Source organism: Anabrus simplex, chromosome 1, assembly GCF_040414725.1.
Source record: "Anabrus simplex isolate iqAnaSimp1 chromosome 1, ASM4041472v1, whole genome shotgun sequence".
Taxonomy (NCBI): Eukaryota; Metazoa; Arthropoda; class Insecta; order Orthoptera; family Tettigoniidae; genus Anabrus; species Anabrus simplex.
Genome location: NC_090265.1, coordinates 1,478,236,284 through 1,478,251,821, shown reverse-complemented (window position 1 = coordinate 1,478,251,821; position 15,538 = coordinate 1,478,236,284).

Sequence of the window (15,538 nt, the reverse complement as noted above, 5' to 3'; positions counted from 1 at the left end):
ACATCTTGGAATTTTCCCGTCGGTTAGGGACCAAAAGCTATAATTTCACCAAATTTCAATTGTCTACTTCGTCTGGCAGGTTGTGCCGCCATTTTGATTTGGGGGGATAGAGGATAAAAATGAGGAAATTCTCGAAAATTTTTAAGCCCACGAAACCTATAGGTTATCGTTTTGGATATACTATACGACTGTGTTCTTATGCTGAGCCCAAAATTTGAGCCCCCCCAGCGTGCCCCCTTCAGGGAATTTTGAGAATTTCCGATTTTTCTAGGGATCCTGGGGTCATCAGTTTCCTCCGTACCAAGTTTCAAATTTCTGAGATTTCTGGAAGTGCCTCATTAATTCACGTCTTTTTTCATTTTTAAATATTTATATATACATCGCTCCAGCCCGACTTGCTTTTATATATATAGATGACAGATAAGCATGAGCACGTTGAAAAGTGCAGACTTCCACTTCGAGATTCATATCTCCTAAACGGTTTATGATATTAAGAAACGGTTTGCGGCATCAGACGCCTCATTTATCGCTCTACATGTTTGTTTCTAAACCATTTCCTCGTATCTCCCATATTAAGGGGGTAAATTGAGATCAAATTTTGAATAGGGTGAAATTTGGGTGCATTTTTAACATTTTACATTACTTTTTGCCCACTTATGTATAAGCTAGAATCATGAAATTTGGTACACACATGTCCCATAATCGTGCCAATGTGCGCACACAACGTGATGATCCTATCATTCTTATAAGTGTGTCAAACAATGAAATATACTTGTAAAAATCACCAAATTTACGAACAATCCAGAAATACGGCCAAATTTAACGTATAAGGGAGAGAGATACGACAAAATGTCACAGGACCAAAGTTGTAGATCACTCCGAATTGAAGGGACATTGTGCCATCCGTTTTGTGATACGACTTACCGTTTATCCAAAAAATAGCTCAAAAGGAATGTCTGCACAGTCATTAAAATTGCCTATATATTTCGATATCTTAGGGGGGTAAAAAGTGAAAAATTTGAACATCTTGGAATTTTCCCGTCGGTTAGGGACCAAAAGCTATAATTTCACCAAATTTCAATTGTCTACTTCGTCTGGCAGGTTGTGCCGCCATTTTGATTTGGGGGGATAGAGGATAAAAATGAGGAAATTCTCGAAAATTTTTAAGCCCACGAAACCTATAGGTTATCGTTTTGGATATACTATACGACTGTGTTCTTATGCTGAGCCCAAAATTTGAGCCCCCCCAGCGTGCCCCCTTCAGGGAATTTTGAGAATTTCCGATTTTTCTAGGGATCCCGGGGTCATCAGTTTCCTCCGTACCAAGTTTCAAATTTCTGAGATTTCTGGAAGTGCCTCATTAATTCACGTCTTTTTTCATTTTTAAATATTTATATATACATCGCTCCAGCCCGACTTGCTTTTATATATATAGATGACAGATAAGCATGAGCACGTTGAAAAGTGCAGACTTCCACTTCGAGATTCATATCTCCTAAACGGTTTATGATATTAAGAAACGGTTTGCGCCATCAGACGCCTCATTTATCGCTCTACATGTTTGTTTCTAAACCATTTCCTCGTATCTCCCATATTAAGGGGGTAAATTGAGATCAAATTTTGAATAGGGTGAAATTTGGGTGCATTTTTAACATTTTACATTACTTTTTGCCCACTTATGTATAAGCTAGAATCATGAAATTTGGTACACACATGTCCCATAATCGTGCCAATGTGCGCACACAACGTGATGATCCTATCATTCTTATAAGTGTGTCAAACAATGAAATATACTTGTAAAAATCACCAAATTTACGAACAATCCAGAAATACGGCCAAATTTAACGTATAAGGGAGAGAGATACGACAAAATGTCACAGGACCAAAGTTGTAGATCACTCCGAATTGAAGGGACATTGTGCCATCCGTTTTGTGATACGACTTACCGTTTAGCCAAAAAATAGCTCAAAAGGAATGTCTGCACAGTCATTAAAATTGCCTATATATTTCGATATCTTAGGGGGGTAAAAAGTGAAAAATTTGAACATCTTGGAATTTTCCCGTCGGTTAGGGACCAAAAGCTATAATTTCACCAAATTTCAATTGTCTACTTCGTCTGGCAGGTTGTGTCGCCATTTTGATTTGGGGGGATAGAGGATAAAAATGAGGAAATTCTCGAAAATTTTTAAGCCCACGAAACCTATAGGTTATCGTTTTGGATATACTATACGACTGTGTTCTTATGCTGAGCCCAAAATTTGAGCCCCCCCAGCGTGCCCCCTTCAGGGAATTTTGAGAATTTCCGATTTTTCTAGGGATCCCGGGGTCATCAGTTTCCTCCGTACCAAGTTTCAAATTTCTGAGATTTCTGGAAGTGCCTCATTAATTCACGTCTTTTTTCATTTTTAAATATTTATATATACATCGCTCCAGCCCGACTTGCTTTTATATATATAGATGACAGATAAGCATGAGCACGTTGAAAAGTGCAGACTTCCACTTCGAGATTCATATCTCCTAAACGGTTTATGATATTAAGAAACGGTTTGCGCCATCAGACGCCTCATTTATCGCTCTACATGTTTGTTTCTAAACCATTTCCTCGTATCTACCATATTAAGGGGGTAAATTGAGATCAAATTTTGAATAGGGTGAAATTTGGGTGCATTTTTAACATTTTACATTACTTTTTGCCCACTTATGTATAAGCTAGAATCATGAAATTTGGTACACACATGTCCCATAATCGTGCCAATGTGCGCACACAACGTGATGATCCTATCATTCTTATAAGTGTGTCAAACAATGAAATATACTTGTAAAAATCACCAATTTTACGAACAATCCAGAAATACGGCCAAATTTAACGTATAAGGGAGAGAGATACGACAAAATGTCACAGGACCAAAGTTGTAGATCACTCCGAATTGAAGGGACATTGTGCCATCCGTTTTGTGATACGACTTACCGTTTAGCCAAAAAATAGCTCAAAAGGAATGTCTGCACAGTCATTAAAATTGCCTATATATTTCGATATCTTAGGGGGGTAAAAAGTGAAAAATTTGAACATCTTGGAATTTTCCCGTCGGTTAGGGACCAAAAGCTATAATTTCACCAAATTTCAATTGTCTACTTCGTCTGGCAGGTTGTGCCGCCATTTTGATTTGGGGGGATAGGGGATAAAAATGAGGAAATTCTCGAAAATTTTTAAGCCCACGAAACCTATAGGTTATCGTTTTGGATATACTATACGACTGTGTTCTTATGCTGAGCCCAAAATTTGAGCCCCCCCCAGCGTGCCCCCTTCAGGGAATTTTGAGAATTTCCGATTTTTCTAGGGATCCTGGGGTCATCAGTTTCCTCCGTACCAAGTTTCAAATTTCTGAGATTTCTGGAAGTGCCTCATTAATTCACGTCTTTTTTCATTTTTAAATATTTATATATACATCGCTCCAGCCCGACTTGCTTTTATATATATAGATGACAGATAAGCATGAGCACGTTGAAAAGTGCAGACTTCCACTTCGAGATTCATATCTCCTAAACGGTTTATGATATTAAGAAACGGTTTGCGCCATCAGACGCCTCATTTATCGCTCTACATGTTTGTTTCTAAACCATTTCCTCGTATCTCCCATATTAAGGGGGTAAATTGAGATCAAATTTTGAATAGGGTGTAATTTGGGTGCATTTTTAACATTTTACATTACTTTTTGCCCACTTATGTATAAGCTAGAATCATGAAATTTGGTACACACATGTCCCATAATCGTGCCAATGTGCGCACACAACGTGATGATCCTATCATTCTTATAAGTGTGTCAAACAATGAAATATACTTGTAAAAATCACCAAATTTACGAACAATCCAGAAATACGGCCAAATTTAACGTATAAGGGAGAGAGATACGACAAAATGTCACAGGACCAAAGTTGTAGATCACTCCGAATTGAAGGGACATTGTGCCATCCGTTTTGTGATACGACTTACCGTTTAGCCAAAAAATAGCTCAAAAGGAATGTCTGCACAGTCATTAAAATTGCCTATATATTTCGATATCTTAGGGGGGTAAAAAGTGAAAAATTTGAACATCTTGGAATTTTCCCGTCGGTTAGGGACCAAAAGCTATAATTTCACCAAATTTCAATTGTCTACTTCGTCTGGCAGGTTGTGCCGCCATTTTGATTTGGGGGGATAGGGGATAAAAATGAGGAAATTCTCGAAAATTTTTAAGCCCACGAAACCTATAGGTTATCGTTTTGGATATACTATACGACTGTGTTCTTATGCTGAGCCCAAAATTTGAGCCCCCCCAGCGTGCCCCCTTCAGGGAATTTTGAGAATTTCCGATTTTTCTAGGGATCCTGGGGTCATCAGTTTCCTCCGTACCAAGTTTCAAATTTCTGAGATTTCTGGAAGTGCCTCATTAATTCACGTCTTTTTTCATTTTTAAATATTTATATATACATCGCTCCAGCCCGACTTGCTTTTATATATATAGATGACAGATAAGCATGAGCACGTTGAAAAGTGCAGACTTCCACTTCGAGATTCATATCTCCTAAACGGTTTATGATATTAAGAAACGGTTTGCGCCATCAGACGCCTCATTTATCGCTCTACATGTTTGTTTCTAAACCATTTCCTCTTATCTCCCATATTAAGGGGGTAAATTGAGATCAAATTATGAATAGGGTGTAATTTGGGTGCATTTTTAACATTTTACATTACTTTTTGCCCACTTATGTATAAGCTAGAATCATGAAATTTGGTACACACATGTCCCATAATCGTGCCAATGTGCGCACACAACGTGATGATCCTATCATTCTTATAAGTGTGTCAAACAATGAAATATACTTGTAAAAATCACCAAATTTACGAACAATCCAGAAATACGGCCAAATTTAACGTATAAGGGAGAGAGATACGACAAAATGTCACAGGACCAAAGTTGTAGATCACTCCGAATTGAAGGGACATTGTGCCATCCGTTTTGTGATACGACTTACCGTTTAGCCAAAAGATAGCTCAAAAGGAATGTCTGCACAGTCATTAAAATTGCCTATATATTTCGATATCTTAGGGGGGTAAAAAGTGAAAAATTTGAATATCTTGGAATTTTCCCGTCGGTTAGGGACCAAAAGCTATAATTTCACCAAATTTCAATTGTCTACTTCGTCTGGCAGGTTGTGCTGCCATTTTGATTTGGGGGGATAGAGGATAAAAATGAGGAAATTCTCGAAAATTTTTAAGCCCACGAAACCTATAGGTTATCGTTTTGGATATACTATACGACTGTGTTCTTATGCTGAGCCCAAAATTTGAGCCCCCCCAGCGTGCCCCCTTCAGGGAATTTTGAGAATTTCCGATTTTTCTAGGGATCCTGGGGTCATCAGTTTCCTCCGTACCAAGTTTCAAATTTCTGAGATTTCTGGAAGTGCCTCATTAATTCACGTCTTTTTTCATTTTTAAATATTTATATATACATCGCTCCAGCCCGACTTGCTTTTATATATATAGATGACAGATAAGCATGAGCACGTTGAAAAGTGCAGACTTCCACTTCGAGATTCATATCTCCTAAACGGTTTATGATATTAAGAAACGGTTTGCGCCATCAGACGCCTCATTTATCGCTCTACATGTTTGTTTCTAAACCATTTCCTCGTATCTCCCATATTAAGGGGGTAAATTGAGATCAAATTTTGAATAGGGTGTAATTTGGGTGCATTTTTAACATTTTACATTACTTTTTGCCCACTTATGTATAAGCTAGAATCATGAAATTTGGTACACACATGTCCCATAATCGTGCCAATGTGCGCACACAACGTGATGATCCTATCATTCTTATAAGTGTGTCAAACAATGAAATATACTTGTAAAAATCACCAAATTTACGAACAATCCAGAAATACGGCCAAATTTAACGTATAAGGGAGAGAGATACGACAAAATGTCACAGGACCAAAGTTGTAGATCACTCCGAATTGAAGGGACATTGTGCCATCCGTTTTGTGATACGACTTACCGTTTAGCCAAAAAATAGCTCAAAAGGAATGTCTGCACAGTCATTAAAATTGCCTATATATTTCGATATCTTAGGGGGGTAAAAAGTGAAAAATTTGAACATCTTGGAATTTTCCCGTCGGTTAGGGACCAAAAGCTATAATTTCACCAAATTTCAATTGTCTACTTCGTCTGGCAGGTTGTGCCGCCATTTTGATTTGGGGGGATAGGGGATAAAAATGAGGAAATTCTCGAAAATTTTTAAGCCCACGAAACCTATAGGTTATCGTTTTGGATATACTATACGACTGTGTTCTTATGCTGAGCCCAAAATTTGAGCCCCCCCAGCGTGCCCCCTTCAGGGAATTTTGAGAATTTCCGATTTTTCTAGGGATCCTGGGGTCATCAGTTTCCTCCGTACCAAGTTTCAAATTTCTGAGATTTCTGGAAGTGCCTCATTAATTCACGTCTTTTTTCATTTTTAAATATTTATATATACATCGCTCCAGCCCGACTTGCTTTTATATATATAGATAGATGACAGATAAGCATGAGCACGTTGAAAAGTGCAGACTTCCACTTCGAGATTCATATCTCCTAAACGGTTTATGATATTAAGAAACGGTTTGCGCCATCAGACGCCTCATTTATCGCTCTACATGTTTGTTTCTAAACCATTTCCTCGTATCTCCCATATTAAGGGGGTAAATTGAGATCAAATTTTGAATAGGGTGTAATTTGGGTGCATTTTTAACATTTTACATTACTTTTTGCCCACTTATGTATAAGCTAGAATCATGAAATTTGGTACACACATGTCCCATAATCGTGCCAATGTGCGCACACAACGTGATGATCCTATCATTCTTATAAGTGTGTCAAACAATGAAATATACTTGTAAAAATCACCAAATTTACGAACAATCCAGAAATACGGCCAAATTTAACGTATAAGGGAGAGAGATACGACAAAATGTCACAGGACCAAAGTTGTAGATCACTCCGAATTGAAGGGACATTGTGCCATCCGTTTTGTGATACGACTTACCGTTTAGCCAAAAAATAGCTCAAAAGGAATGTCTGCACAGTCATTAAAATTGCCTATATATTTCGATATCTTAGGGGGGTAAAAAGTGAAAAATTTGAACATCTTGGAATTTTCTCGTCGGTTAGGGACCAAAAGCTATAATTTCACCAAATTTCAATTGTCTACTTCGTCTGGCAGGTTGTGCCGCCATTTTGATTTGGGGGGATAGGGGATAAAAATGAGGAAATTCTCGAAAATTTTTAAGCCCACGAAACCTATAGGTTATCGTTTTGGATATACTATACGACTGTGTTCTTATGCTGAGCCCAAAATTTGAGCCCCCCCAGCGTGCCCCCTTCAGGGAATTTTGAGAATTTCCGATTTTTCTAGGGATCCTGGGGTCATCAGTTTCCTCCGTACCAAGTTTCAAATTTCTGAGATTTCTGGAAGTGCCTCATTAATTCACGTCTTTTTTCATTTTTAAATATTTATATATACATCGCTCCAGCCCGACTTGCTTTTATATATATAGATGACAGATAAGCATGAGCACGTTGAAAAGTGCAGACTTCCACTTCGAGATTCATATCTCCTAAACGGTTTATGATATTAAGAAACGGTTTGCGCCATCAGACGCCTCATTTATCGCTCTACATGTTTGTTTCTAAACCATTTCCTCTTATCTCCCATATTAAGGGGGTAAATTGAGATCAAATTATGAATAGGGTGTAATTTGGGTGCATTTTTAACATTTTACATTACTTTTTGCCCACTTATGTATAAGCTAGAATCATGAAATTTGGTACACACATGTCCCATAATCGTGCCAATGTGCGCACACAACGTGATGATCCTATCATTCTTATAAGTGTGTCAAACAATGAAATATACTTGTAAAAATCACCAAATTTACGAACAATCCAGAAATACGGCCAAATTTAACGTATAAGGGAGAGAGATACGACAAAATGTCACAGGACCAAAGTTGTAGATCACTCCGAATTGAAGGGACATTGTGCCATCCGTTTTGTGATACGACTTACCGTTTAGCCAAAAAATAGCTCAAAAGGAATGTCTGCACAGTCATTAAAATTGCCTATATATTTCGATATCTTAGGGGGGTAAAAAGTGAAAAATTTGAACATCTTGGAATTTTCCCGTCGGTTAGGGACCAAAAGCTATAATTTCACCAAATTTCAATTGTCTACTTCGTCTGGCAGGTTGTGCCGCCATTTTGATTTGGGGGGATAGAGGATAAAAATGAGGAAATTCTCGAAAATTTTTAAGCCCACGAAACCTATAGGTTATCGTTTTGGATATACTATACGACTGTGTTCTTATGCTGAGCCCAAAATTTGAGCCCCCCCAGCGTGCCCCCTTCAGGGAATTTTGAGAATTTCCGATTTTTCTAGGGATCCTGGGGTCATCAGTTTCCTCCGTACCAAGTTTCAAATTTCTGAGATTTCTGGAAGTGCCTCATTAATTCACGTCTTTTTTCATTTTTAAATATTTATATATACATCGCTCCAGCCCGACTTGCTTTTATATATATAGATAGATGACAGATAAGCATGAGCACGTTGAAAAGTGCAGACTTCCACTTCGAGATTCATATCTCCTAAACGGTTTATGATATTAAGAAACGGTTTGCGCCATCAGACGCCTCATTTATCGCTCTACATGTTTGTTTCTAAACCATTTCCTCGTATCTCCCATATTAAGGGGGTAAATTGAGATCAAATTTTGAATAGGGTGTAATTTGGGTGCATTTTTAACATTTTACATTACTTTTTGCCCACTTATGTATAAGCTAGAATCATGAAATTTGGTACACACATGTCCCATAATCGTGCCAATGTGCGCACACAACGTGATGATCCTATCATTCTTATAAGTGTGTCAAACAATGAAATATACTTGTAAAAATCACCAAATTTACGAACAATCCAGAAATACGGCCAAATTTAACGTATAAGGGAGAGAGATACGACAAAATGTCACAGGACCAAAGTTGTAGATCACTCCGAATTGAAGGGACATTGTGCCATCCGTTTTGTGATACGACTTACCGTTTAGCCAAAAAATAGCTCAAAAGGAATGTCTGCACAGTCATTAAAATTGCCTATATATTTCGATATCTTAGGGGGGTAAAAAGTGAAAAATTTGAACATCTTGGAATTTTCCCGTCGGTTAGGGACCAAAAGCTATAATTTCACCAAATTTCAATTGTCTACTTCGTCTGGCAGGTTGTGCCGCCATTTTGATTTGGGGGGATAGGGGATAAAAATGAGGAAATTCTCGAAAATTTTTAAGCCCACGAAACCTATAGGTTATCGTTTTGGATATACTATACGACTGTGTTCTTATGCTGAGCCCAAAATTTGAGCCCCCCCCAGCGTGCCCCCTTCAGGGAATTTTGAGAATTTCCGATTTTTCTAGGGATCCTGGGGTCATCAGTTTCCTCCGTACCAAGTTTCAAATTTCTGAGATTTCTGGAAGTGCCTCATTAATTCACGTCTTTTTTCATTTTTAAATATTTATATATACATCGCTCCAGCCCGACTTGCTTTTATATATATAGATGACAGATAAGCATGAGCACGTTGAAAAGTGCAGACTTCCACTTCGAGATTCATATCTCCTAAACGGTTTATGATATTAAGAAACGGTTTGCGCCATCAGACGCCTCATTTATCGCTCTACATGTTTGTTTCTAAACCATTTCCTCTTATCTCCCATATTAAGGGGGTAAATTGAGATCAAATTATGAATAGGGTGTAATTTGGGTGCATTTTTAACATTTTACATTACTTTTTGCCCACTTATGTATAAGCTAGAATCATGAAATTTGGTACACACATGTCCCATAATCGTGCCAATGTGCGCACACAACGTGATGATCCTATCATTCTTATAAGTGTGTCAAACAATGAAATATACTTGTAAAAATCACCAAATTTACGAACAATCCAGAAATACGGCCAAATTTAACGTATAAGGGAGAGAGATACGACAAAATGTCACAGGACCAAAGTTGTAGATCACTCCGAATTGAAGGGACATTGTGCCATCCGTTTTGTGATACGACTTACCGTTTAGCCAAAAAATAGCTCAAAAGGAATGTCTGCACAGTCATTAAAATTGCCTATATATTTCGATATCTTAGGGGGGTAAAAAGTGAAAAATTTGAACATCTTGGAATTTTCCCGTCGGTTAGGGACCAAAAGCTATAATTTCACCAAATTTCAATTGTCTACTTCGTCTGGCAGGTTGTGCCGCCATTTTGATTTGGGGGGATAGAGGATAAAAATGAGGAAATTCTCGAAAATTTTTAAGCCCACGAAACCTATAGGTTATCGTTTTGGATATACTATACGACTGTGTTCTTATGCTGAGCCCAAAATTTGAGCCCCCCCAGCGTGCCCCCTTCAGGGAATTTTGAGAATTTCCGATTTTTCTAGGGATCCTGGGGTCATCAGTTTCCTCCGTACCAAGTTTCAAATTTCTGAGATTTCTGGAAGTGCCTCATTAATTCACGTCTTTTTTCATTTTTAAATATTTATATATACATCGCTCCAGCCCGACTTGCTTTTATATATATAGATGACAGATAAGCATGAGCACGTTGAAAAGTGCAGACTTCCACTTCGAGATTCATATCTCCTAAACGGTTTATGATATTAAGAAACGGTTTGCGCCATCAGACGCCTCATTTATCGCTCTACATGTTTGTTTCTAAACCATTTCCTCGCATCTCCCATATTAAGGGGGTGAATTGAGATCAAATTATGAATAGGGTGTAATTTGGGTGCATTTTTAACATTTTACATTACTTTTTGCCCACTTATGTATAAGCTAGAATCATGAAATTTGGTACACACATGTCCCATAATCGTGCCAATGTGCGCACACAACGTGATGATCCTATCATTCTTATAAGTGTGTCAAACAATGAAATATACTTGTAAAAATCACCAAATTTACGAACAATCCAGAAATACGGCCAAATTTAACGTATAAGGGAGAGAGATACGACAAAATGTCACAGGACCAAAGTTGTAGATCACTCCGAATTGAAGCGACATTGTGCCATCCGTTTTGTGATACGACTTACCGTTTAGCCAAAAAATAGCTCAAAAGGAATGTCTGCACAGTCATTAAAATTGCCTATATATTTCGATATCTTAGGGGGGTAAAAAGTGAAAAATTTGAACATCTTGGAATTTTCCCGTCGGTTAGGGACCAAAAGCTATAATTTCACCAAATTTCAATTGTCTACTTCGTCTGGCAGGTTGTGCCGCCATTTTGATTTGGGGGGATAGAGGATAAAAATGAGGAAATTCTCGAAAATTTTTAAGCCCACGAAACCTATAGGTTATCGTTTTGGATATACTATACGACTGTGTTCTTATGCTGAGCCCAAAATTTGAGCCCCCCCAGCGTGCCCCCTTCAGGGAATTTTGAGAATTTCCGATTTTTCTAGGGATCCTGGGGTCATCAGTTTCCTCCGTACCAAGTTTCAAATTTCTGAGATTTCTGGAAGTGCCTCATTAATTCACGTCTTTTTTCATTTTTAAATATTTATATATACATCGCTCCAGCCCGACTTGCTTTTATATATATAGACGTATTTCTAAAGAGCGGACAAAATGTAAAATGCAAAGGTACATATTAACGATATAAATATTACCAATCTGTTGTTCGTACTGCCAGAAAGACTTAAACAAATGCTCTTTCCGTTCACTGAGAACGTTGTGTTCACCACCCCCCCACACATAAATATACTGAGTGTACCTAGTAGTAATCTAATAGGACGAATTTTCCGTCCGCGCTCCGCTTAGTCGATGTGTGGTGTCGCCTGACAGTTCGAACAGGTTCGATACCGCATCGAGCCTACGTAGCGTATCGGGCCGACTCGAGCCTGCTCGAACTTCCGTATCATTCGCCCATCACTAGTTCATTCTGGTTTCAGACAAGCTGCCGCGCAGGCTGTTGATTTTCGTGTTGGGTGTGTTTGACATTTTGTTTTGTGGTAATTCGCCCAGTTCTTCGTAAGCCGATGATCAATTTTTAACAAAATAAAATAAAACGTATCCGAACTCATTCTGAAATATTCGAAAAATCTGTTTTCGTCGGCAAGTAACTGTGGAAAAAGGTGTTTGTACTCCCCGTAAATAGATCTAATTCATTAATTGGATGTATATCACTTCTCATTCCTTTTAACTTGGTTGTAACATTGTCACTTAGCAACAATAGAGCTGCAGCCTGTTCTCTTGTTAGTTTTATGCTACACCGATCAGTTGTATCTCATATCTTTTCTTTTGTGGCAGCTCTGTCTGCGCAGACAACCAGCTTTCATAATGGCCACGTCCCACCTGCCGCTCGGAAATCAAACAATCACTGCTGATCTATCACTGCCATCTTGCCAGTTATATTCGTGTTTTTCTTCGTGTACGGCAATCCTTTCGATACTTAAGCATTAACCAAACGCAGTGTAGTGTAGATACATTGTAGTATAGATACAGTACATTTAGATAGTGCCGTATCTTGCCTGCTATATTCGTGTGTTATTTTTCGTGTGTATCTATTAGACCGTAATACTAACAATAATTTGTCTAAGCATTTAGCTTCGTTGGTAATCTTTGAGTATAGTAGTTCTTGCAAATTTCATTTCTGTTGTGCTTAGTTTAGTGACATACGGTACGTACTTAGGATACGTCTGAAAGTAGATTAAAATTACTGTAGTGTACTGTACAGTAGTATACGAGTAATATCCTATTAAAATTTAGTGTGATTATTTTATTATTGAAAATATTTGTGTAGTAGAGGTATCCGTAGAAACTCTTACTAAAATACTGTTGTTGTAATTAGAATAGGCTTAATTGCAGTTTGGAATTGTGTAGTTCTTGTGTAGGCTATTACTTTAGATATTCAGTAATTAACAGCAGTTTTTATCCTGTCAGGGGTTGTAGGATAAAAAAAATAGAGCACGACTAAGTAGTATTGTAGTGTAGTCGTATATTAATTACCTTATTGTTGTGTACTATCCCAGACAATATATCCCTCCGTTCATTTATTTTTTTGCAAATAAGTTATTTTATTTTTAATTTCATTTTTTCCCCCCGTAAAGAATGGCTAAGGAGCGCGAGTGTAGTTACTGTGGGTGTGGTGAGGCATTGAGGGGTATGAGGGAGGAGTTGGAAAGTTTGAGGGAGATAATTAGGATTCTCACAGAAGACAGGAAGGAAGATAGGACTCCCTCAGACAACGTACAGGTTACAGTAGGTGTACAAGAGAGAGGGGAAGGAAAGGGAGGAGTTGTAGAAGACAGGTGGTCTAATGTTCTAAGGGGAAGGAGATTGCAGGCTAAGAGCTCTATTCAGGATCAGAATTCAGGACAGGTGTCTGTGCAAAATCGGTACGAGTCACTCCAGGTAGAACAACAGAGGGAAGATGAGGGACAGGGAACTGTTGCTGAGATGTGTGGAAGTAGGAGGAAGGGAAAAGGTAGGAAAGGAAAATGTAGAGTAGAGGATAGGAAAAGACAGGTGGAACAGGGTCATGGGAAGGAGAAAAGGGAGGAGGAAGTAGCTTCTGCAGTTATCAGGAAAGATAGGGCTGACCAGGAGGGGAGGGGATCAAACGAGGTGGGTAGGGTTGAGGCTCTGGTCATGGGGGATTCCATCGTTAGACACGTGGGGAAAGTGTGTGGAGGAAAGGGTACCAGGGTAGAGTGTTATCCAGGAATTAGGTTGAGGCAGATGTTGAGGAAAGTAGAAGAGAGGGAGGAGGGGAAGGAGAAGGTGGTAGTGTTTCACGTTGGTACCAACAACGTAAGGCAAGCTGATATAAGTACCAACATAGTTGGAGATGTGTGGGATCTGGTAAATGCAGCACGGGTGAAGTTTAAGAAAGCGGAGATTGTTATTAGTGGAATACTGTGTAGAAGGGATACTGACTGCAGGGTGATTGGGGATTTAAATGAGACTATGGAGTGGGTATGTGGGAAACTGGGAGTGAAATTTCTAGATCCTAATGGGTGGGTAGGAGATAGGGATCTGCGCTCCGATGGCCTTCATTTAAACCGCAGTGGTACGTATAAGTTAGGAAATTTGTTTGGAAGGGTAATAGGGAGGTACATTCAGGGAAACGGGATGGCCTAGGGAGCGGTGATAAGGGAACAGGGAACTGGAAATCAAGTAGGGATGACATAAAATTGTTAGTGTTGAACTGTAGAAGTATTGTAAGGAAAGGAATAGAATTAAGTAATTTAATAGATATATATTTACCACATATTGTAATAGGAGTTGAATCATGGCTGAGAAATGATATAATGGATGCAGAAATTTTCTCACGGCACTGGAGTGTGTATCGTAGAGATAGGATAGGAAGGGTGGGAGGGGGAGTGTTCATTCTGGTGAAAGAAGAATTTGTAAGCTACGAAAAAGTTAAAGATGAGACACATGAAATTCTAGGTGTAAGGCTCATTTCTAAAGATAATAGGCAACTTGATATATTTGGAGTGTACAGATCGGGAAAGGGTAGCACTGACGCGGATTCGGAATTATTTGATAGGGTAGTCAGCTTAGTGGGAAACGACATGGAAAGAAATGTGATTGTAGCGGAAGATCTGAATTTGCCAGATGTCAGTTGGGAAGGAAATGCGAACGACAGGAAGCATGACCAACAAATGGCAAATAAGTTAATATGGGAAGGACAGCTGATTCAGAAAGTGATGGAACCAACCAGAGGGAAAAATATCCTGGATGTCGTGCTGATAAAACTAGATGAGCTCTATAGGGAAACTGAAGTAATAGATGATATTAGTGATCATGAAGCTGTTTTGTGGTAGTTAAAAATAAATGTGATAGAAAGGAAGGTCTTAAAAGAAGGACTGTTAGGCAGTACCATATGGCTGATAAAGCAGGCATGATGCAGTTTCTAAAAAGTAACTATGATCGGTGGAAAACGGTAAATAAAAATGTAAACAGACTCTGGGATGGGTTTAAAGAAATTGTTGAGGAATGCGAAAACAGGTTTGTACCATTAAGGGTGGTAAGGAATCGTAAAGACCCACCTTATTATAATAGAGAAATAAAGAGACTAAGAAGGAGGTGCAGACTGGAAAGAAATAGAGTTAGAAATGGCTGTGGAAGTAAGGAGAAATTGAAGGAACTTACTAGAAAATTGAATCTAGCAAAGAAGGCAGCTAAGGATAACATGATGGCAAGCATAATTGGCAGTCATACGAATTTTAGTGAAAAATGGAAGGGTATGTATAGGTATTTTAAGGCAGAAACAGGTTCCAAGAAGGACATTCCAGGAATAATTAATGAACAAGGGGAGTGTGTATGTGAGGATCTTCAAAAGGCAGAAGTATTCAGTCAGCAGTATGTAAAGATTGTTGGTTACAAGGATAATGTCGAGATAGAGGAGGACTAAGGCCAAAGAAGTAATAAAATTTACATATGATAACAATGATATTTACAATAAGATAC